We start from the raw sequence: 21,653 nt of genomic DNA on the forward strand, positions 1-21,653 counted from the left end.
TGTGCTACAGAAAATTTAGGTTCCAGTCCTAATAACCCTCTCTGCCTGTGCTCTCATACAAGGAGGTGAATGTCTAGAGTACATACACTGTCATCTTTTGCCCTGCATTCTGATTTACCTTAGGCCTAGCTAGATTGGTTTCTTGTATGTGTGTGTGGGTGTGTGTGTTTATATTTATAAATATATTTACAAAAATGTGAATATTTATGAAAAAACTTATTCCACAGCTTCTTTAACATTTTCTCTACTTAATATGGCATAAACGCATTCCTTGCCAATTCACATACATCTATATTATCTTAATGGCTGCATACATATGGATGTTATAGAACTAATTTAATCAGTCTTTTATCATTTATTGATCTTGTAAATTTGTTACCAAATTTTAGTATTGTGTAAATGCAGCAATGAATATCTTATTGACTTCACTTTAAAGTCTAGTTGAGGCCTAATTACTTTTTGGCTACTTAACTTTTAGCTTTGCTAACTTCCAGGGCTGTAGCATTCTACTTCTGGGTCTTAGATATTGCAGAGTTAGTGAAAGTTCCAGGTAAATATCAGCTGATGCACATACAGCTCACTGTCTCAAAACATAGAAATACACTTACAATTTCAGACTAAATATGGCTACTATATAGACTTAAAATCTAGGCTCCCATTTCCTAAGAAGTTATTGTCTGAGAGAGGTCTTATCATATTTGTTCTTTTGTTTCTGGCTTATTTTGCAGAACACATTGTCCCTAAGCTTTGTTCGGTTCATTGTGTGCCTCTCAACATCTTTCTTTTCTATAGCCATACCATATTCCATCATAAAAGTGTGGCACAGTTTTTGCTGTGCTTCTTGGTCATTGGGAATCATGGATTCCTTCCTTCATCTATCATGGATGATGTACAAAATAAATAAACCATGTCTTACATTATCCTCACTTGATTGTACAATAAGTACCAATCTCAACTTCAGACAATTTTCACTGGTCCATGATTGAAATGAGCTGGCAAACACAATGCCACCAATTATCAAATCAGAATTACCACTCATCACTTGTCTTTCATCCCCAATTTAGTATTTTTAAAATAAATTTTAATTTTTATCATATTTCCCTATAAAGACATAACCATATGACATCTGAGCAAAAGACTTATAGCCAAATACCAAGGGTGCATGGTCAATCTGACTTTGAAATTAAAGCAGAGAAGTGAGTGAGAGCTCTAGGCACAATAAGTTTTTGTTCAGCATGAACAGAGGTTTAAAGCAAACCTACACCTTTTACAACTGGAAAAGAAATCTTTTATGCCATCTGTTTTGAAATTAACAATTATCTGCATAGCAAGAATCATATTCTAAAAGTGGAATTAGGTCTGATTAAATACTATTTATAGCTTGACAATAAAATATATAAAAATAAAACTGCAATTTTTCTGTCCTTGAAAGGGAAAGACTATATCTTTCCTGTAATATCAAGAGAATCATCAACATTTCATCCTTATATCTCTTAAAACATCATTTAGTCTTCTTCTCAGGTTTTGTCACTCTTAAAATAGCAAAGCCTGTTCAATATGGCAATTTCTTCTAACTGGAAGAATGCACTATTTATTGAATAAGTATATGAATAAGAAAAAGTGGAATGTTTTGAAAAATAATATGGTTCACCCAGTTGGTGCCAGACCTATCAGGTGGAATGAAAGGTAAAGACCAAGTTCTTCCTAAAAACAATAATAGTGATTAAAACATATTCTAACATAATTTCTGATTTCAGAGCATTAGAAAAACTACTGGTCAGATGTAGCAAGAGATAAAAGAGAGAAATCGGGCAAGACAATATATTTCTAATGACATTAACTTTAATAAAATCAGCCTTACAAACTACCTTTCTTCTTTACCTAAAACAATGATTGGTGAAATTAAATCATAGCAGTCTGAAAAGTAAAAAAAATAAACTTCAACTTAAGTATAAGCACCATGATTTAGAACCACTGCTTTTACCTTACAGAGAAGACTCAGAGGCCATGTTTTCTCTTTCAGATGCAGGTACCCAAACCTTATATGCAGAGTCCATAAAAATTTGTAAATACAACAAATCTGCATTTTCTCAAATATTTTTACAAGTTGATGGCAAAGTAGATGTCAAAGATAAAAAAAAACTGCAACTTCAAATACAACGTCTCAAAATCATGCCAAGTGTTTTCTTTAAGAATTGAATTATTAGATTCATATTAGATTAGATTAGATTTTTAAATGAGATATTAAATATATTTAAATCTTGGCTTTTCTGTACTTAATAATCCTTAAAAATTTTTTTATAACAAACTTGAAGAGCTGGATCATGCTGCCAGCACAAAAATAATCAGAAATGTCTGCAGTCACAGACTTCGGGGTATCTCAATCTTGTTTTGTATTTTACAAAGCTAGAAGTCTCTCTAGTAGTAGAGGATAACAATAATGCCACATAATTCAGTCAGAAACAGGGAATCTCAGGTTTTCTTATCTAGTTTGATTAAAGCAGAATATAAGTCTTTAGCCTTCCCAGGTTTCTTGGCAAGTGGATCAGCTTGAAACTAAAATCTGTGACTTAGGACTGTTAGATAAAAAGAAAGAACCTCATTGTAAAGTGAAAAAATGAACTGGAATATGACCAATAGTGCAATTCAAGTGGTTTCGCTGTCAGAAAAATCAATGTAGCAAAAAATTCCTTTCAACCAATTAATATCATAAACAAAAAACCCAAGAAAAAAATCATGTGGCTAATGATATTTTCACACCCTTGTTTCTTATTTTTAATTTTAGTTTTTATTTCCTCACCAACCCTTTCTCCAGTCTTGTGGGGTTCTAAGATAGACTCATTCTGGATGTCTGTTCAAAACAGAGAAACTCTTCTAGTAAAGTGTTATTAAAGAACCCATAAAAATAAACATTGCTGTAGGAAGAGCAATTAGATCCTTCAACAACATACCCCTTAGGCAAAGGAAAGTCAAGTACTCTTTGCCCTTACTTCAATTTCTTGTTTAAGTTTTCCTTCTGGCAAAGGTGTGAATTTGTCAAATAAAGGGACAATAACCAGCATAGATTGTGACAAGCACCAGAGAGTGAACTATTGTGAACAGTCAAGCATATGTAAAACCATAATCACTGAGACTTCTGGGCCAAGATGGCAGCTTAGCAATATGCATGTTTTAGTCATCCTCCAGAAGAAACACTAAATAATGAGAAACAGTACAGAAGAGCTCCTGGGGCCATGTCAGTGACTGGACACACAGCATACCCCAGTCTTGACCAGCTGGACTGGCTACAAGCACCCCCCAGAACCATGAGTCCTCTAAGCCACTGCAACTGGCACCACCTCCCCATAGGCTGCTTCCCAAAAGAGAAAGGAAAGAGACTTTCCCAGCAGCAGGGGCTGAGCTAACCGAACGCCAATTGTGGAATTAATTAACAAATTCTGACTACTAAGGATAAAGCCCCCAGCTCAGGTGATCCTGGTCAAAGCAGAGGTTACTCATTTTTGCACCAGCACCAAGGGGGAAGGGCTGATGGAAAAAGACAAAAAAAAGGGAAACAGAAGTACTTGTGGCCATGTTTCTACAAAGTCTTGACTGCCTTTGGATACAGCAGCAGGGCTTCTCAGGCTGCAACTCCCCCAGGCATAGGCAGAAACAAGCTCACTTGAGGGCTTGTCTGGAGCCTGTGCCTTCCCCAGGGAAGGGGTGAAGTCCAACTCAGGTGGACTCCCTCCTCAAGGGATTCAGACACCAGGGCTTGGAAATTTGAAGTCATTAAAACAAGCCTACAACCTCTCTTCTGTCTCCACCAACCCACAGCAGGGAGAGTCTGCCAAAGTTAAAGGTGCAGATCATCTTATGCTGGTGGGACATGCAGGCTGACAAGCATCACATACTGGGCAGGATAAGAAAAGTAGAGCCCAGAGACTTCACAGGAAAGTCTTTCAACCTGCTGGGAAAACCAATGCAGGTGACTCTTTCCTCCTGAAAGGAAGCCAGTTTAGTCTCGGATAGCCTGACTGTGGTCTATAATACCTATGTAGACCCTCCTAAGGGTGTGTGTGGGGGTGGAAGGTACCATACAAGCAGGGCAAGAAACAAGAAAATAAGAACTGAAAAATTCTCCTGTGTTAAATGAAACCTAACCTAGAGGTCCATTAAAAGCTGAACTGAATGTCAAAGAACAGATAGACAACAAATTCATCCAACAAGAAAACCCTAGATAAAAGAAGGAAAGCAACCTCCAGAATAAACTAATTAAGGTAATTAAATATCTAGATGCTGGCAAAAAATAACAAATCACTCTGAGAAAATTGAAGATATGGCCCAGTTAGAGGAACAAACCAACAATTCAAATGAGATACAGGAGCTGAAACAATTAATTCAAGAATATCCAAACAGGCATGGAAGACCTCATCAAAAACCAAAACAATGAATTGAGAAAGGATATAAAGAAAGTAAGGAATGAACAAAAAGAAGAAATCAAAAGTCTGAGAAAACAAATCACAGAACTTATGGGAATGAAAGGCACAGTAGACGTGATGAAAAAACAATGGAAACCTACAGTGGTAGATTTTGAGAGACAAAAGTTAGGATTAGTGAACTGGAGGATGGAACATCTGAAATCTGGCAAGAAAAATAAAATACAGGAAAAAAAATGGGAAAATATGAGCAGGGACTCAGGGAATTGAATGACAATGTGATACACATGAAGGTTCATGTTGTGGGTGTCCCAGAAGGAGAAGAGAAGGGATAAGGAGGAGAAAAACTAATGGAGGAAATTATCACTGAAAATTTCCCAACTCCTATGAAAGACTTAAAATTACAGATCCAAGAAGTGCAGTGTACCACACAGAGAATAGATCCAAATAGATGTACTCCAAGACACTTGGTAATCAGAATGTCAGTGGTCAAAGAGAAAGAGAGAACCCTGAAAGCATCAAGAGAAAAGCAACCCATCACATACAAGGGAAGCCCAATAAGACTATGTGTAGATTTCTTGACAGAAACCATGGAGGCGAGAAGACAGTGGGATGATATATTTTAATTACTAAAAGAGAAAAGCTGCCAACCAAGAGTCCTATATCCTGCAAAATTGTCCTTCAAAAATGAGGGAGAAATTAAAACATTTTCAGACAAAAAAATCACTGACAGAATTTGTGACCAAGAGACCAGCTCTGCAAGAAATACTAAAGACAGCACTAGAGACAAATACAAAAAGACAGAAGAGAGAGGTGTGGGGAAGAATGTAGAAAGGAAGACTGTAAGTAAATGCAAAATGAAGGAAAACTAAATATGACATATCAAATCCAGAAGGCAAAATGGTGAGGAAAGTACTACGCATACAGTAATAACACTAAACGTTAATGGATTAAACTCCCCAATCAAAAGACATACACTGGGGAACAGATTAAAAAGCAAGACCCATTTCTATGCTGTCCTCCAGAAACACATCTGAGACCCAAAGATAAACACAGTTTGAAAGTGAAAGGTTGGAAAAAGATATTTCATGCAAATAACAATCAGAAAAGAGTACGAGTAGCTATACTAATATCCAACAAATTAGACTTCAAATGTAAAACACTTAATAGAGACAAAGAAGAATTCTATGTACTAATAAAAGGAACAATTCAGCATGAAGACATAACAATAATAAATCTTTATGCACTGAACCAGAATGCTCCAAAATACATGTGCCAAACACTGAAAAGAGAAACAGACACATCTACCATAATAGTAGGAGACTTCAATTCCACACTCCCATCAATGGACAGAACATATAGGCAGAGGATCAATAAAGAAGCAGAGAATTTGAATATTACAATAAATGAGCTAGACATAACAGACATTTATAGACCATTACACCCCCAAACAGCAGGATACACGTTTTTCTGAAGTGTTCATGGATCATTTTCAAAGATAGACTGTATGCTGGGTCACAAAACAAGTCACAATAAATTTAAAAAGATTGAAATCATACAAAACACTTTCTCAGATCATAAAGGAATGAAGTTGGAAATCAATAATAGGCAGAGTGCTATAAAATTCACAAATATGTGGAGGCTCAATAACACACTCTTAAACAATCAGTGGGTCAAGGAAGAAATTACAAGAGAAATCAGTAAATATCTCGAGGCAAATGAAAATGAAAACACAGTATATCAAAATCTGTGGGATGCAGCAAAGGCAGTGCCAAGAGGGAAATTTATTGCCCTAAATGCCTATATCAAAATGAAGAAAGTGCAAAAATTGAGGAATAAACTGTCCGCTTGGAAGAAGTAGAGAAAGAACAGCAAACTAACCCCAAAGCAAGCAAAAGAAAAGAAATATCAAAGATTAGAGCAGAAATGAATGAAATTGAGAACATGAAAACAATTGAGAAAATCAACAAAACCAGAAGCTGGTTCTATGAGAAAATCAATAAGATTGACAGACTCTTAGCAAGACTGACAAAAAAGAAGAAGAGAGAGGATGCAAATAAATAAGGTCAGAAATGGAAGAGGAGACAGAACCAATGTCCCCACAGGAATAAAGGAAATAATGACAGGATACTATGAAAAACTTTATGCTAATAAAAACAACAATGTAGAGAAAATGGACAACTTTCTAGAAAGGCACGAGTAACCAACTTTGACTTGAGAAGAAAAAGATGAACTCAACAAACCAATCACAAGTAGTGAAATTGAATCAGTCATTAAGAAGCTCCCCACAAAGAAAAGTCCAGGACCAGATTGCTTCACATGTGAAATCAACCAAATATTCCAGGAAGAATTAGTAACAATCCTGTTCAAACTCTTCAAAAAAAATTGAAGAGGAGGGAAAGCTACCTAACTCATTCTCTGAAGCCAACATCACCCTCATACTAAAGCCAGACAAAGGTATTGCAAAAAAAGAAAACTACAGACCAATCTCTTTAATGAATATACATGCAAAAATCCTCAACGAAAATTATAGCAAATCGAATCCAGCAGCACATTAGAAGAATTATACATCCTGACCAAGTAGGATTCATCCCAGGTATGCAAGGATGGTTCAACATAAGAAAGTCAATTAATTAAACCATATCAACAAATCAAAGCAGAAAAACCACATGACCATCTGAGTTGATACAGAAAAGGTATTTGACAAAATTCAACATCCTTTCCTATTGAAAACACTTCAAAGGATAGGAATACAAGGGAACTTTCTTAAAATGATAAAGGGAATATATGAAAAAAACACAGCTAATATCATCCTCAATGGGGAAAAATGAAAACTTTCCCCCTAAGATCAAGAACAAGACAAGGAGGTCCACTATCACCACTGTTATTCAACATTGTGTTGGAAGTTCTAGCAAGAGAAATTAGACAAGAAAAAGAAATGCAAGGCATCAAAATTGGAAAGGAAGAAGTAAAACTTTCACTGTTTGCAGATGGTATGATATTATATGTCGAAACTCCTGAAAAATCCACAGCAAAACTACTAGAGCTAATAAATGAATACAACAAAGTGGCAGATTACAGGATCAACACTCAAAAATCTGTCGAGTTTCTATACACTAATAATGAACAATCTGAGGGGGAAATCAAGAAACGAATTCCATTTGCAATTGCAGCCAAAAGAATAAAATATATAGGAATAAATTTAACGAAAGAGACAAAAGACCTGTACAAAGAAAACTACAAGAAATTGTTAAAAGAAATCACGGAAGACTTAAATAGATGGAAGGCGAATGATGTTCATGGATTGAAAGACTACATATAGTTAAGATGTCAATTCTACCTAAATTGATTTACAGATTCAATGCACTACCAATCAAAATCCCAAGAACTTACTCTTCAGAAATAGAAAATTCAATAACCAAATTTATGTGGAAGGACAGGGTGCCCCGAATAGCTAAAAATATCCTGAGGAACAAAAGTAAAGTCAGAGGTCTCATGCTACCTGAATTTAAGGCATATTGTGAAGCTCAGTGGTCAAAACAGCATGGTGCTGGCATAAAGATAGATATATTGGCCAATAGAATCAAATAGAGTGCTCAGATATAAACCCTCTCATCTATGGACAACTGATCTTTTTTTTTTTTTTTTTTTAGAGAGAGGGAGGAAGGGAAGGAAAGACAGAGAGAAGGAAGGAAGGATGGAAGGAAGGAAGGGAAAAATCTTTAAACATTTTCTTGTTTTATTATATTTTGTTTTTGTTTATTTGTTTTTTACATGGGCTGGGGCCGGGAATCGAACCGGGGTCCTCCGGCATGGCAGGCAAGCACTCTTGCCCGCTGAGCCACCGCGGCCCGCCCCTGACAACTGATCTTTGATAAGGCAGTCAAGCCAACTCACGTGGAACAGAAGAGTCTCTTTAAAAATGGTGCCTAGAGAACTGGATATCCATTTGCAAGAGAATGAAAGAGGGCCCATATCTCACACCCTATAGAAAAGTTAACTCAAAATGGATCAAAGACCTAAACATTAGGTCTTAAGGCCATAAAACTGTTAGAAGAAAACGTAGGGAGATATCTTATAAATCTTATACTTGGAGGTGGTTTTATAGGCCTTACACCCAAAGCAAAAGCACTGAAGAAAGAAAGAAATGGAAACTCCTCAAAATTAAACTTTTGCACATCAAAGAACTTCAGAAGAAAGTAAAAAGGCAGCCTACACAATGGGAGATGATATTTGGAAATGACATATCAGATAAAGGTCTAGTATCCAGAATTTGTAAACAGACTGTTCAACTCAACAACAAAAAGACAGCCAATCCAATTTCAAAATGGGAAAAAGACTTGAACAGACACTTCTCAGAAGAGGAACTACAAATGGCCAAAAGGTACATGAAGAGATGCTCAACTTCCCTGGTCATTAGAGAAATGCAAATGCAAACCACAACGAGATATCATCTCACATCCAACAGAATGGTCGTATTTGACAAAGCAGAAAATGGCAAGTGCTGGAGACGATGTGGAGAAAGAGGCACACTTATCCAGTGTTGGTGGGAATGTCAAATGGTGCAACTGCTGTGTAAGGCAGTTTGGTGGTTCCTCAAAAAGCTGAATATAGAATTGACATATGACCCGGCAATACCATTGCTAGGTATCTACTCAAAGGACATTAAGGGCAAGGACACAAATGGACATTTGCACACCAATGTTTATAGCAGCATTATTTACAATTATCAAGAGGTGGAAACTGCCAAAATGTCCATCAACAGATGAGTGGCCAAAGAAACTGTGGTATATTCATACAGTGGAATATTATGCAGCTGTAAGTTGGAATAAAGTTATGAAGTATGTAACAACATGGATGGACCTTGAGGACATTATGCTGAGTGAGATTATACAAAAACAAAAGGAAAAATACTGTATGGTCTCACTGATGTGAGCTGGATTTGGTGAACAAACTTGGAATATTTCATTGGTAGCAGAGACCATCAGGTGATAGATGGAGTCAGGTGATAGAGTAAGATGTTGGGCAATTGGAGCTGAAGGGATACAGATTGTGCAACAGGACTGAATGTAAAAACTGAGAAATGGACAGCACAATACTACCTAACTGTAATACAATTATGTTAAAACACTGAATGAAGCTGCATGTGAGAATGATAGAGGGAGGAGGACTGGGGGCATAAATGAAATCAGAAAGATAGATGATAAACATTCAGACAGTATGATCTAGGAATGCCTAGAGCATATAACAATAGTGACTAAATGTACAAATTTAAAAAAATGCTTTTGCATGAGGAAGAACAAAGGAATGTCATTACTCGGGGTGCTAAAAATAGATGGTAATTAATATTTTAAAATTTCAACTTGTGTGTGAGACTAAAGCAAAAAATGTATATTTGGTACAAAATTTATGTTTGACTAGTGCATTTCCTAACATAACTTTTGTTATAACACCATAAGTACTTGGAATCTCAGATAGGACATGAGACTTTGTTGGTTTGTCCAGAGTGATGCCCTGATGAATCCCAGAGTGATTTGATCAGTGAGTGGAAAAGTATTTGCAAAGTCTCCTTCATGAATGGTGAGAATAGGGAGAAGTTTGAACTTCCCCAAGTTGATATCTTGACATTGTCATAAGCAGTTTGGACAGCCAAAGCTATAGGCTGAGCCCCCAGTCTTGGGGTTTGTTCGTATGAAACTTAATCCCACAAAGGATAGGTCAAACCTACTTACAATTTAGGCCTAAGAGTCGCCCACAAGAGAGCCTCTTTTATTGCTCAGATGTGGCCTCTCTCTCCAGCCAACTCAACAAGCAAACTCACCACCCTTCACCTGTCTGCATGGGACATGACTCCCAGGGGTGTGGCCTTTCCTGGCAGCATGGGACAGAAATCCTAGAATGAGCTGAAGCTCAGCATGTATGGATTGAGAAAAACCCTAGAATTAGCTGAGACTCAGCATCAGGATATTGGGAGAACCTTCTCAACCAAAAGGGGGAAGAGTGAAATGAGACAAAGTGTCAATGGCTGAGAGATTCCAAACAGAGTCAAGACTTTATCCTGGAGGTGATTCTCATGCATTAAGTAGGTATCACCTTGTTATTCAAGATGTAACGGAGAGGCTGGAGGGAACTGCCTGAAAATGTAGAGCGGTGTTCTGGGAGCTATGGTTCTTGATGATGATTGAATGTGACTGTGTGATTGTGAAAACCTTGTATCTGATGCCCCTTTTATCTACCTTGTCAACAGATGAGTAGAACATATGGAATAAAATAAATAATAGGGGGAACAAATGCTAAAATAAATTTAATTTGAAATTCTAGTGATCAATGAAAGTGAGGGGTAAGGGGCATGTATGTATAATTTTTTTCTGTTTTTGTTTTATTTCTTTTTCTGTGGTCTTTTTTTCTGAATTGATGCAAATCTTCTAAGAAGTGATGAATATGCAACTATGTGATGATATTGTGAATTGCTGATTGTATATGTAGAATGGAATGATCATATGTTAATGTTTTTGTCCATTTGTTGTTATATTTTTTAATAAATAAACAAATAAAAATTTAAAGGTATTGGGGAAGTCCCTTGAAGAATGGGACAAGGTATATGGAAATATTAAACCTTTCTATTAACAAATCCCCTGATACTGTATCAAACTTTAGGGACACCCAAATCAATAGGTGATGCCCTCAATCATAAGGTTTACTCCTGTGAAGCTAATGCAGTTCATGGAGAAGCTTAGACTACCTGTAGGTAAGCCTAAGAGTCTCTTCTGGAGCAAAATCTTTTGCTGCTCAGTTGTGGCCTCACTCTCTCTAACCCCAACTCTGCAAATGAATTCATTGCCACCCCTCAGGTATGACATGAAATCCAGGGGTGAAAGTCTCCTTGGTGATATGGGAGATGACTCCCAGAAATGAATCCAGCCCCAGCGCCATGGGATCAATAATTCTATCCTGACCAAAAAGGGGAGAAGTGTAACTAATAAAGTATCAGTGGCAGAGAGAGAGATCAAATAGAGTTGAGAGGCCATTTTGTAGGTTGCTCTTTTACAAGCTTCATTAGACCTTTCTATCTATCATAACTTCCTAACCTCCAGCCAGAGCCATTGCAACCAATCCTAAAGAACACCTAGGGCAATATACAAGATAATGTTTCCATGCACTAGGGTAACCTTCCAACAACCTCCAACCTCCAGATGTGTCCCTGGTCCAGATAAGTCCTGAACCTAGCCCATTCTCTCCAAAACAGTAGATAATTCCATCTCCCTACCCCATATTAGTAACAGACCCTTGTAATATGGACAATTTAGAATGGTCATAGCCCAAACACCCATGAAGAGAGGAATGGAAAGATCAAGGTTTTGGTGGAATTATACAGAGAAACTAGGATTTAACAAATGACTATGAATTCTGAATCATTAAATTCATATCTTCTTTAGTTTCCATAATCTTAGACCAGATAGAAGTAAAAGCCTAATCTTTTGGAATTGTAATCCATGTCAAACTCTGAAATATATTCTGCGACTAATTGTGGTGCTGTGCTTTGAAATTTATTGTTTTTTTGTATTATGTTATTTTTCACCAAAAAAAGGAGGAAAAATGTTTATTGTGATGATAAAAAATATTTAAGCCTTCTAGCCTCCTATGTTCTGGAGGAGTTAGAAGGAAAAATCTGAGGAGCATATCATAGCCCATTACAAACTCTGAGATCTGTCCTGTAACTACTTGTTGAAGAGTGTTTGAAAACTATTGCTTTGTGTGTGTGTGTGTGTGTGTGTGTGTGTGTGTGTGTATACTATACAATTAAAAAATTTTAAAAAACATGCAGGAATTCCTCACAATGTTAAACCTAAAATTTTCATATTACCAAGCAACTCCTCTGCTAGATGGAAAAATGTAAAACATGATTCAATTAGTTATTTTCATACTATATTAATAGTGCCATCCCTTAAATTGCCGAAGGATGGAAGAAACTTGTTTGCATCAATGAATGAAAGGAAAAGCAGAACATGTTGTATGCATACAGTGGAATATTATTCAGCTATGAAGACTCATGAAGTTCTGATACACGTGATAATATGGTCCAATCCTATGGTTATCATGCTGAGTAAAATAAGATTAAATATAAAAAGACAAATATTGCAAGATTTTTCTTACATGACATAGTATGAAATACTTAGAATAAGGAAATCCATAGAGAAAAATGCCAAATGGTCGTTATCATTGGTGTAGGAAGAAAGGAATGAGAAATTACTACTAAATGAGTTTGTGTTTGGGTTTGGAATGATAAATAACAATAGAGGTGCGAGTTATTCATTATTGTCTATGTTCTTAATACCAAAGAATTGTCCATTTGGATTGGGTAAAATGATTATTGTTCTAGGTATTTTACCACAATTAAAATAAATTATTAAAAATATCTAAAAAGACTCTTCTACTCATATATGTTATAGTGTACTATAGTATAATACAGTAGCTTCTTTTCATTACCTCTTCTGGGTATCAGATTCAGTATAAATTGCACATTTTTCAAAGTAATGGTTTATCCAGATGTAATATTGAGTAAAGCAACAGCATAAACCCATTAGAAATACAGCTTCTGGACCACCCAGATATCATAAGGATAGGTTTCTCTAGATTATGTATGGCATCTTTATTAAAATAAACTTTCAAAAAATAGTTTGAGAATCACTGTTTTTGAGCAAATTTTATCCCCAGTGTCCAGCCTCAAATCAATGTTTAATAAACATCTGTTAAATAAATGAACAAATTTCTTGTCTTTTAGGTTTAAATAAATAATCCTGGTTTATTACCTTAGCAACTTGCAGACTCAATACATAAATAAGTATAGGCAAACAAATTTTGTAAGCCTTCCTCATTCTGAGAAAAATCTATTTTATCATTGAAAATTTAGATTTACAAAAAAACACAAAGACATATATAAAAATCTGTTGCAACCTCCCCACTCTGGATTACTTGGCAATTTTAGTCTGTTCTATATAAAGAAGCAACACATACTTTAAAGATAATTTTTTCTGTGTATGATCTATATTTGCAACTTGCTTACTTTATCATGTGATTAGATATTTCTCTTAGATACAATATTCAACCATTTTTACCTCCTGTAAACCTGGGGGAAATGATATTTTGATATAAATAATTCAAAAACTGTATTAATTTATGTTACCTTTATCAAGAATAATTATTCCAAAACAAAATCTTAAACAGTTCAATCATGCTCTATTAGGCGGATGTATCATCACCTCACTAGTCATTGGACACAGATATTATTTTTAATTTTCCACTAATATAAATAACACTTCAATGACTATATTTACAAATAAATTTTTGCATGCCTGTGATTATTTTTTAAGTTTTCTTTTTCTGGAAATATTGGTTTTAATGTGTGTCAGATATTTAAATATTTTGATATAAATTATGAACCCACTTGAGGGAAAATTTTTAATATGGTTTGGTAACAAGTTGTTTTTTGTACAACAGAAACTTTCTGGTTCCAAAGTTTTCTCATAAGACATTTTAGAGCACAAAACATTAGTCACACTTATTTGAATATCTTTGCAAGTATTTCATATCTCATTATAAAATATGCAATATCTCATATCTCATTATTTATTAAAATAAAATCAAGTTCTTATATCAGAAATTGTACCCTCCATATACCTATACTTATTTGGCCCTGATCTCTTCAACAGATCTCTTAATGCCAAAGCTGTTTGGATTATTAGAAAAGAATAAAGTGCTTTCTTAGACTTTTTCACAAATCACACATGCAAAGTTTTTGAAATGCTGTATGTGATTTATTCTCTTCTTTCCTTTTATTACTCTCTCTTTGATTACCTATCTCATCTTTAAAATTAGTTTTCTCATTTTGATTACCAGATATAACATATATATCAATTGGTTATAATGGTATTATTTCTTTATTAAACTTTGGGATTAAAAAATCAGGAATAAATCATTACACTTTTGGTAAATGGGCTTTCAAAAAGCTGCCAAACCATTGAATGGGATAAAATAGTCTGCTTAATACATGGTGCTAGGAGAACTGAATCTGAGTAAATAATAATAATAACAAAGTTGTGTCCCTACCTTGCAGCATAAGCAAAACAACCCAAAGGGGTGTAAGCCAAAATCTAAAACTACTAATAACACTTGGAATAATAGAAGAAGTAGTTCATAGTAATTAAGCAAGGAAATTCTTAGTTCTGATATCAAAGTGTGAGCCACAAAAGAATACAAGGAAAAAATTTGATTTCATCAAAATTTAAAATTTTTCCACAAAGTATAGTACCTAGAATATAAAAAGGCAGGAGTTCTGGGAAGATGGCCAAATAAGGAGCTTGAGTTCAGCCCTGCTGCACATAAAAATTAGAGAAAGCATAGGAGGGCAACTGAGAAGGTGATTCAAGAGTGTTACTGACCTGGGAGAGACTTCTGCACCACATAGGTAGCCCTGGTGGCAGAGGTTGAGGAACTGAGGAGCAGAAAGCTGGAGCCTGGTGGCATGGAGGTGTGGAGCCTGTAAGAGTGCACAGACAGGGAGATGGAGACTAGGAAGTAAGCCAGGCTGCCTTCCTTGAACATGCTACCCTCACCAGCACAAACCCATGACCTGTGATTCACCATGCACCCCACACACCTGAACCCTGTCACCTGCCCCATTCCCTACTCTCCAAGCATCCCTACCCAACCAACCCCCAGTGCACATATTCACCCCACACACTCACATCTCCTGCACCTCTCTCAAATACTACCTCTTCCTCCCACTCACTGCAGGCTGTTACCAGTGCATGAAGGCTGTGGGTATCTACCTTCATACCCATGCTATATCCACTCACACCCACTTTACAGCTCCATCTCACACCCTCTGAGATCTTCGCATTGGTTTACAGCATTCCTAGACCCACACATGAACATGCATCCCCAATCACATCCTTCATAATGGGGAACATCAGGTTATGGCACTCCTAGATCTGTACATACACACAGCCCTCAGTTATGTTTCTCAACTCTGAGAAAGTGCTGACCTGTGCAGCCTAGTCACATCTGCCCCCAACCCATGAAGTCATAATGCTGGCTTGCTGCCACAGCTCTATGCACATATGCAAAGGGCCCTTCACCCTAGATCAGTGTATACCAGGATTACACCTCCAGGCTTGTGCACCCATATAGATATATCCTCCCTGGCCACTGGGCACCCACATTTATAAGCACCTTCATAACATCTCCAGCATGTGTCTATACCTGCCATGCAATAAATCACCACACTGTTGTGCCTCACCACATACACTGCACCTTGCTGGACAACTATCCCACAAACATAAGGCTTCAAACTACTGAAAGAAATCAGCTTCCAAAGTGTATCAATCAAGGTAGTTACATGTGATGAAAACAACATAAGCTCTCTAAGCATATCAAAATGTACATAGATATAGCCCCCCATGACCAAATTAAAATACCAAAAGAGACACTGACGTAGGAAAAACTAATCAAAGATATTCATGTAACTCTAAAATAAGTGGGATGGCAAATGATGTAAAAGAGATCAAGAAAACAGTAGAAGAGCAACAAAATAGGAATTTGTAAGTATAAATAGAAAAATAGAAGATATCACAAAATGCACCAGAGGCACACAAGAGCAGATTTGAAGAGACAGAAGAAAGGGTAAGTGATAGAGAGAACAGTATGACTGACTTTAAACACACAAAACAGCAAGTGACAGAAAAGATGGAAAAATTTGAATTGGATCTCAGGGAAATGACAGACAAAACAAACAGCACAAATATAGAATCACTGGTGTCCCAGAAGGAGAAGAAAGGAGTAAAGGACTAGAAGAGTCGTTAAGGACATAATGGGGGGAAACTTTCCAAACCTTATTAAGGACCTAAATATACAAGTCAAAGAAGCCCAATGAACTACAAACAGAATAAATCCAAACAGACCCTCTCCAAAGCACATACTAATCAATCTCTCAAATGTTGAAGAGAAGCAGAAAATCCTGAAAGTGGCCAGAGAAAAACAATCTACTACATACAAAGGAAACCACATAAGACTGAGTTCAGACTACTCAACTGGCAGGTTGGAGGGGAGAAGGTAGGGGCATGATATATTGAGATCCTGAAAGTGAAAAGAATGGGAAAAGATTTTCCATGAAGGTTGTAACCAAAAGAAACCAGAAGTAGCTATATTAATATTGTACAAAATAGAATTTAAATGTAAAGACAATATAAGAGACAAAGAAAGGCACTATATACCAATTAAAAGGTCAATTCACCAAGAAGATAACAATCATAAATTTTCTTGCTCCCAAACAAGGAGCTCCAAAGTGCATGAGACAGACATTGGCAAAACTAAAGGGAGCAATGAATGTTTCAACAATAATAGTAGGATACTTCAATACACCACTGTCTTCTAAAGGTAGAACAACCAGACAGAAGTTCAACAGAGAAATAGAGAAGGTAATAACTTAATAAATGAATTAGACCTAACAGACATATATAGGTAGTTCCATCCCCAAACACCAGGATATACATTCTTCTCTGGTGCTCATGGAACATTTTCCAGGATAGATAGTATGCTGGGACACAAAACAGGTCTTGAAAAATTTTAAAACATTGAAACTATCCAAACACTTTCTCAGATCACAATGGAATGAAGCTAAATCTCAACAACCATTAAAGAATGAGAACATTCACAAATAAGTGAAGATTACATAAAACAATCTTAGAACAGCCAGTGGATTAAAGGAGAAATTCCTAGAGAAATCAGTAGCTATTTGGAGATGAATGAAAACTTATAAGAACTTATGAGATGTGGCATAGGCTGTGCTGAGAGAGAAATTTATTGCCCTAAATGCCTATATTAAGAAGGAAGAAAGAGTAAAAATTAAGCACTTAACTGTTCACATAGAGGAACTTTTGAAGGAACAGCAAACCAACCTCAAAGAAAGTAGAAGAGGAGGAATAATAAAGATTAAAGCAGAGATCAATGAATGGGAGAACAATAGAAAGAATCAATAAAGCCAAAAGTTGGTTCTCTGAGAAAATCAACAAAATAGCTAGGCCACTAGCAAGACTGACAGAGAAAAAAGAGAGAGGATGTAAAGAAACAATATCAGGAATGAGAAGGGGTGTGTAGCCACAGACCCTGAAAATATAAAATAAATCATAAGAGGACACTATGGACACCTATATGCCAACAAATTAGACAACTTAGATGAAATGGACAAATTCCTGGAAATACCCAAACAAGCTACACTGCTCAGGAAGAAATAGAAGATCTCAACAAGTCAATCACAAATAGGGATTCATCAGACATCGAAAATCCTCCTACAAAAAAAGCCCAGTGTCAGATGCCTTCACAGAAAAATTTATCAAACATTGCCAAAAGAACTAACACTAATCATGCTCAAACTTTTCCGAAAGACTCAGGAAAATGAAACTCTATCTAACTCATTTTATGAAGCTAATATCATTTTAATACCAAAACTGGGTGTAGATGTTATAGAAAAAAAAATCTATAAGCTAGTCTTCCTAATGAATTTAGATGCAAAAATTCTCAACAAAATATTGGCAAATTGAACCCAACCACACACTAAAAGAATTATACACTATGACTAAATGGAGTTTATACGAGCCATGAAAGATGGTTCAATATGAGGAAATGAGTTAATGTACTACAGCACATTAACATATCAAAAGGGAAAATCACACGGTCATCTCAACTGATGCTGAAAGAGTATTTGAAAAATTCAACATCCTCTTCTAATAAAGGCATTTCATAATTAGAAATCAAAGGTAACTATCTCAATATGATAAAGATAAGATAGGAAAAACTAATAGCCAGCATCAAGGTGAATGGAGAGAGTAACCGAAAGCATTCCTCCTAAGATCAGGAATGAGAGAACGATGCCTACTATCACCATTGTTGTTCAACATTGTGCTAAAAGTTCTAGTGAGAGCAATCAGCAGAACAAAAAAATAGAAGGCATCCAAATTGGAAATAAACTGGTAATGCTTTCATTATTTGCAGATGACATATACTGTACTTGGGAGGTGCTGAGAAATCTATAGCAAAGTTATTTGAGCTAATAAACAAATTCAGCAAGGTGGTGAGATTTGAAATTAATGTGCAAAAATAAGTAACACTGCTATACACAAGCAATGACCTACTGAGGAGTCAATTAAGGAAAAAAAATACATTCAAAATAGCAACAAAAAGAATAAAATACTTAGGAATGAACTTAACTATGAACATAAAGGACTCATACACAGAACTTTGCTAAAAGAAAATAAAATGTCTAAATAGGTGAAAAGATAGTCCTTGCTTATTGATAGGAAGGCTAAATGTAATTAAGATCTACCAAAATGGATCTACAGATTCAGCACAGTACCAAAAAAATTCCAACAACCTACCTTGAAGACTTGGAAAATCTAGTTACCAAATTCATCTGGAAGGGAAAGAAATCCCCAAAAGCTAAAAGCATTCTAAAAAAAGAAGACTGAAGTGAGATGGTTAATATTCCCCGGACTTTAAAACCTACCATAAGCCCAGGGGTCAAACCTTCATGGTACTAACACAAAAATGGAAGAATTAAACAATGGAATCAAATTGAGAGTGCAGAAATAGACCACCAAATTTATGGTCAATGGATTTTTGACAAGTCCCCCAAGTCTCCTAAACTGTGACAAAATATCTTTTCAATAATTGGGTATGGAATAACTGGATATCAATAGGCAAAAGACTGAAAGAGGACCCCTACCTAAAACCCTACCAAAAATTAACTCAAAGTGGATCAAACACCTAAATATAAGAACTATCACCATAAAGCTTCTAGAAGAACATGTAGGGAAACATTTTCAAGACCTAGTGATAGGAGATAGTTTCCTAAAATTTTCACCCAAAGCATAAGCAACAAAAGAAAATAATAGATAAATGAGAACTCCTCAAAAATCAAATGCTTTTGCACCTCAAAAATTTTCTCAAAAAGTTGAAGAGGCAGCCAATTCAGTGGGGGAAAATATTTGGAAATCACATATTAGACAACAGTGTGATATTCTGTATATATGAAGACATCAAACAACTCGAGAACAAAAGGACAAACAACCCAATTATAAAATAGGCTAAAGAGATGAATAGGCATCTTCCTGAGAAGCAAACACCAACCACTCGAAATCACATGAAAGGATGCCCATTTTCATTTGCTATAAGGGAAATGCAGATCAAGACTGCTATGAGATACCACCTCGCACTTATAAGAATAGCTGCTATTAAACAGGAAACTATAAATGTTGGAGAGGATGTGGAGAAACTGGGATATCTACGCACTGCTAGTGGGAATGTATAATGATGCAGTCACGATGGAAGACTGTTTGACAGTTCCTTAGGAAACTAAATATCAGATTGTCCTATGACCCAGCAATAGTACTAGTTATTATATGCCCAGAAGGGCTGAAAGCAAGGCACAAACAGATATTTGCACATCGATGTCCATAGCAGCATTACTGGCAATGGCCGAAAGATGGAATCAAACCAAATGTCCATCGACAGATGAGTGGATTAACAGAATGTGCTATATACTGTAAGGTTGAATTATGTCTTAAAGCACGTGATAAGATGACTGAACCTTGAGGACATAATTCTGGGTGAAATAAGCCAGACACAAAAGTGAGTTCACTATTATGACCATGGTAAAGGTAAAACCAGAGACTTATGATGCAGAATACAGGGGACTTAGAATACATAGAAGCTAGACATGAGTGAATGGTTAGCTAATGAGGTTGAACTCCAATGTAAGGGAGTAGACAGAAGTAAGGGTGGTTCTCTAGTGGGTCCATAAGTAATATTACTATATTGAAGATGAGCCAGATTGAAAGGGGCTGTATAGATGCATGTGCCCCACTGATTAACACTAGAAATATAGATTAGTTCTTGCAAGAATTACTTCAAAGTTATGATTAATATACGAAGTGTTTAAGTCCAGAGTATGGGGAAAAACTATTATTGCATGTTATAGGCTATGTCCAAATGGAAAACACTATCACAATAATAGCAGAGGTAAATAATGGAGAAGGAGACAAGAGTTAAGAGGAGGTTTAGACTTCCTGTTTGGTGAGGGTGTGTTTATTGGTTGTCTTTCTCTGGGAAACAAAGACATTATCTAAAATTGAACTTGTTGATGGACAATGGACTTTGGGCAGAATACATGATGCCTGGTGAATGCACGTGGCTGAAGAATGCACTGACTAGCACTGACTAGCACTGAATGCACTGACTAGATTAGCAAATGATGATGTATACTTATGAAAAATGTGCTGCTACAAAAAGAGAACAAAGTCATGAGGCATGCAATGATGTGAATGAACATGTGGAACATCTGGAGAGACAAAATAAGCCAGAAACAAAAGAACAACAATGATATTATCTCCTCTAGAAAATGTTTATTTAAAAAAAAGGATGTAGGCCATAAGCTTTTAGAGCAGACATTGTAAGTCTAGATTGATAATTACTATTTCTGAATTTTGTGAGGCTGATATATATATATTCATATATTCTGATATTTAGAGATAATAATGAAGTCAATCAGGTTGGAATTTAAAGTAATACAGAACACAAGGATAAGGAAGACAGTGTCTGTATTTTAGAACCACACATACACTTTGAAACCAATGGAAGAAAGCTTTATTTGGTCTGAAATTGAAAATTCTGTAGTGCATAATCTAATTCAACCTACTGTACAGCTCGTTTGAATAACTGAAACACAGAGAGCCCAGAATAAGACAGAGGTTCTTTAATCCTGTATAGATTAATGCAATATCTGGTTAAAGCCTAGAGTATTTTAAGTAGATGATCAAAAGTTATGGGCAAAGGCCATGAGGAATGGGAGAAAAGAATATGGACCTATCAAACTTTACCAACAGGAAATCCCTGGATACTGTATCAAACTTTAAGTCACCCAGATCAATAGGTTATGCCCTTGATCCTGATTCTTATGCTTATGAAGCTTATGTAAGTTGTGATGAAGTCTGTACTACCTATTAGTATGTCTGTGTTAATTCTGGAGAATCTCTTTGGTTACTCAGATGCGACCTCAGTCTCTATAAGCCCATCTCTACATGTGAAATGTTTCCCCTCTCCCCATGTGGACTATGATATCCAGGGGTGACTGTCTCTCTGGTGGTGTGGGAGATGACTCTTAGGGATGAACCCATCCCTGGC

General features: G+C 36.1%; 1 pseudogene; it reads right to left on the reverse strand.

Annotated features, from left to right (window-relative positions):
- Window positions 1–2,398: 2,398 nt before the first annotated feature.
- On the reverse strand, window positions 2,399–3,168 carry LOC143672472 (CAAX prenyl protease 1 homolog pseudogene; annotated as a pseudogene).
- Window positions 3,169–21,653: the final 18,485 nt, after the last annotated feature.

Source organism: Tamandua tetradactyla, chromosome Y (genome assembly GCF_023851605.1).
Source record: "Tamandua tetradactyla isolate mTamTet1 chromosome Y, mTamTet1.pri, whole genome shotgun sequence".
NCBI lineage: Eukaryota > Metazoa > Chordata > Mammalia > Pilosa > Myrmecophagidae > Tamandua > Tamandua tetradactyla.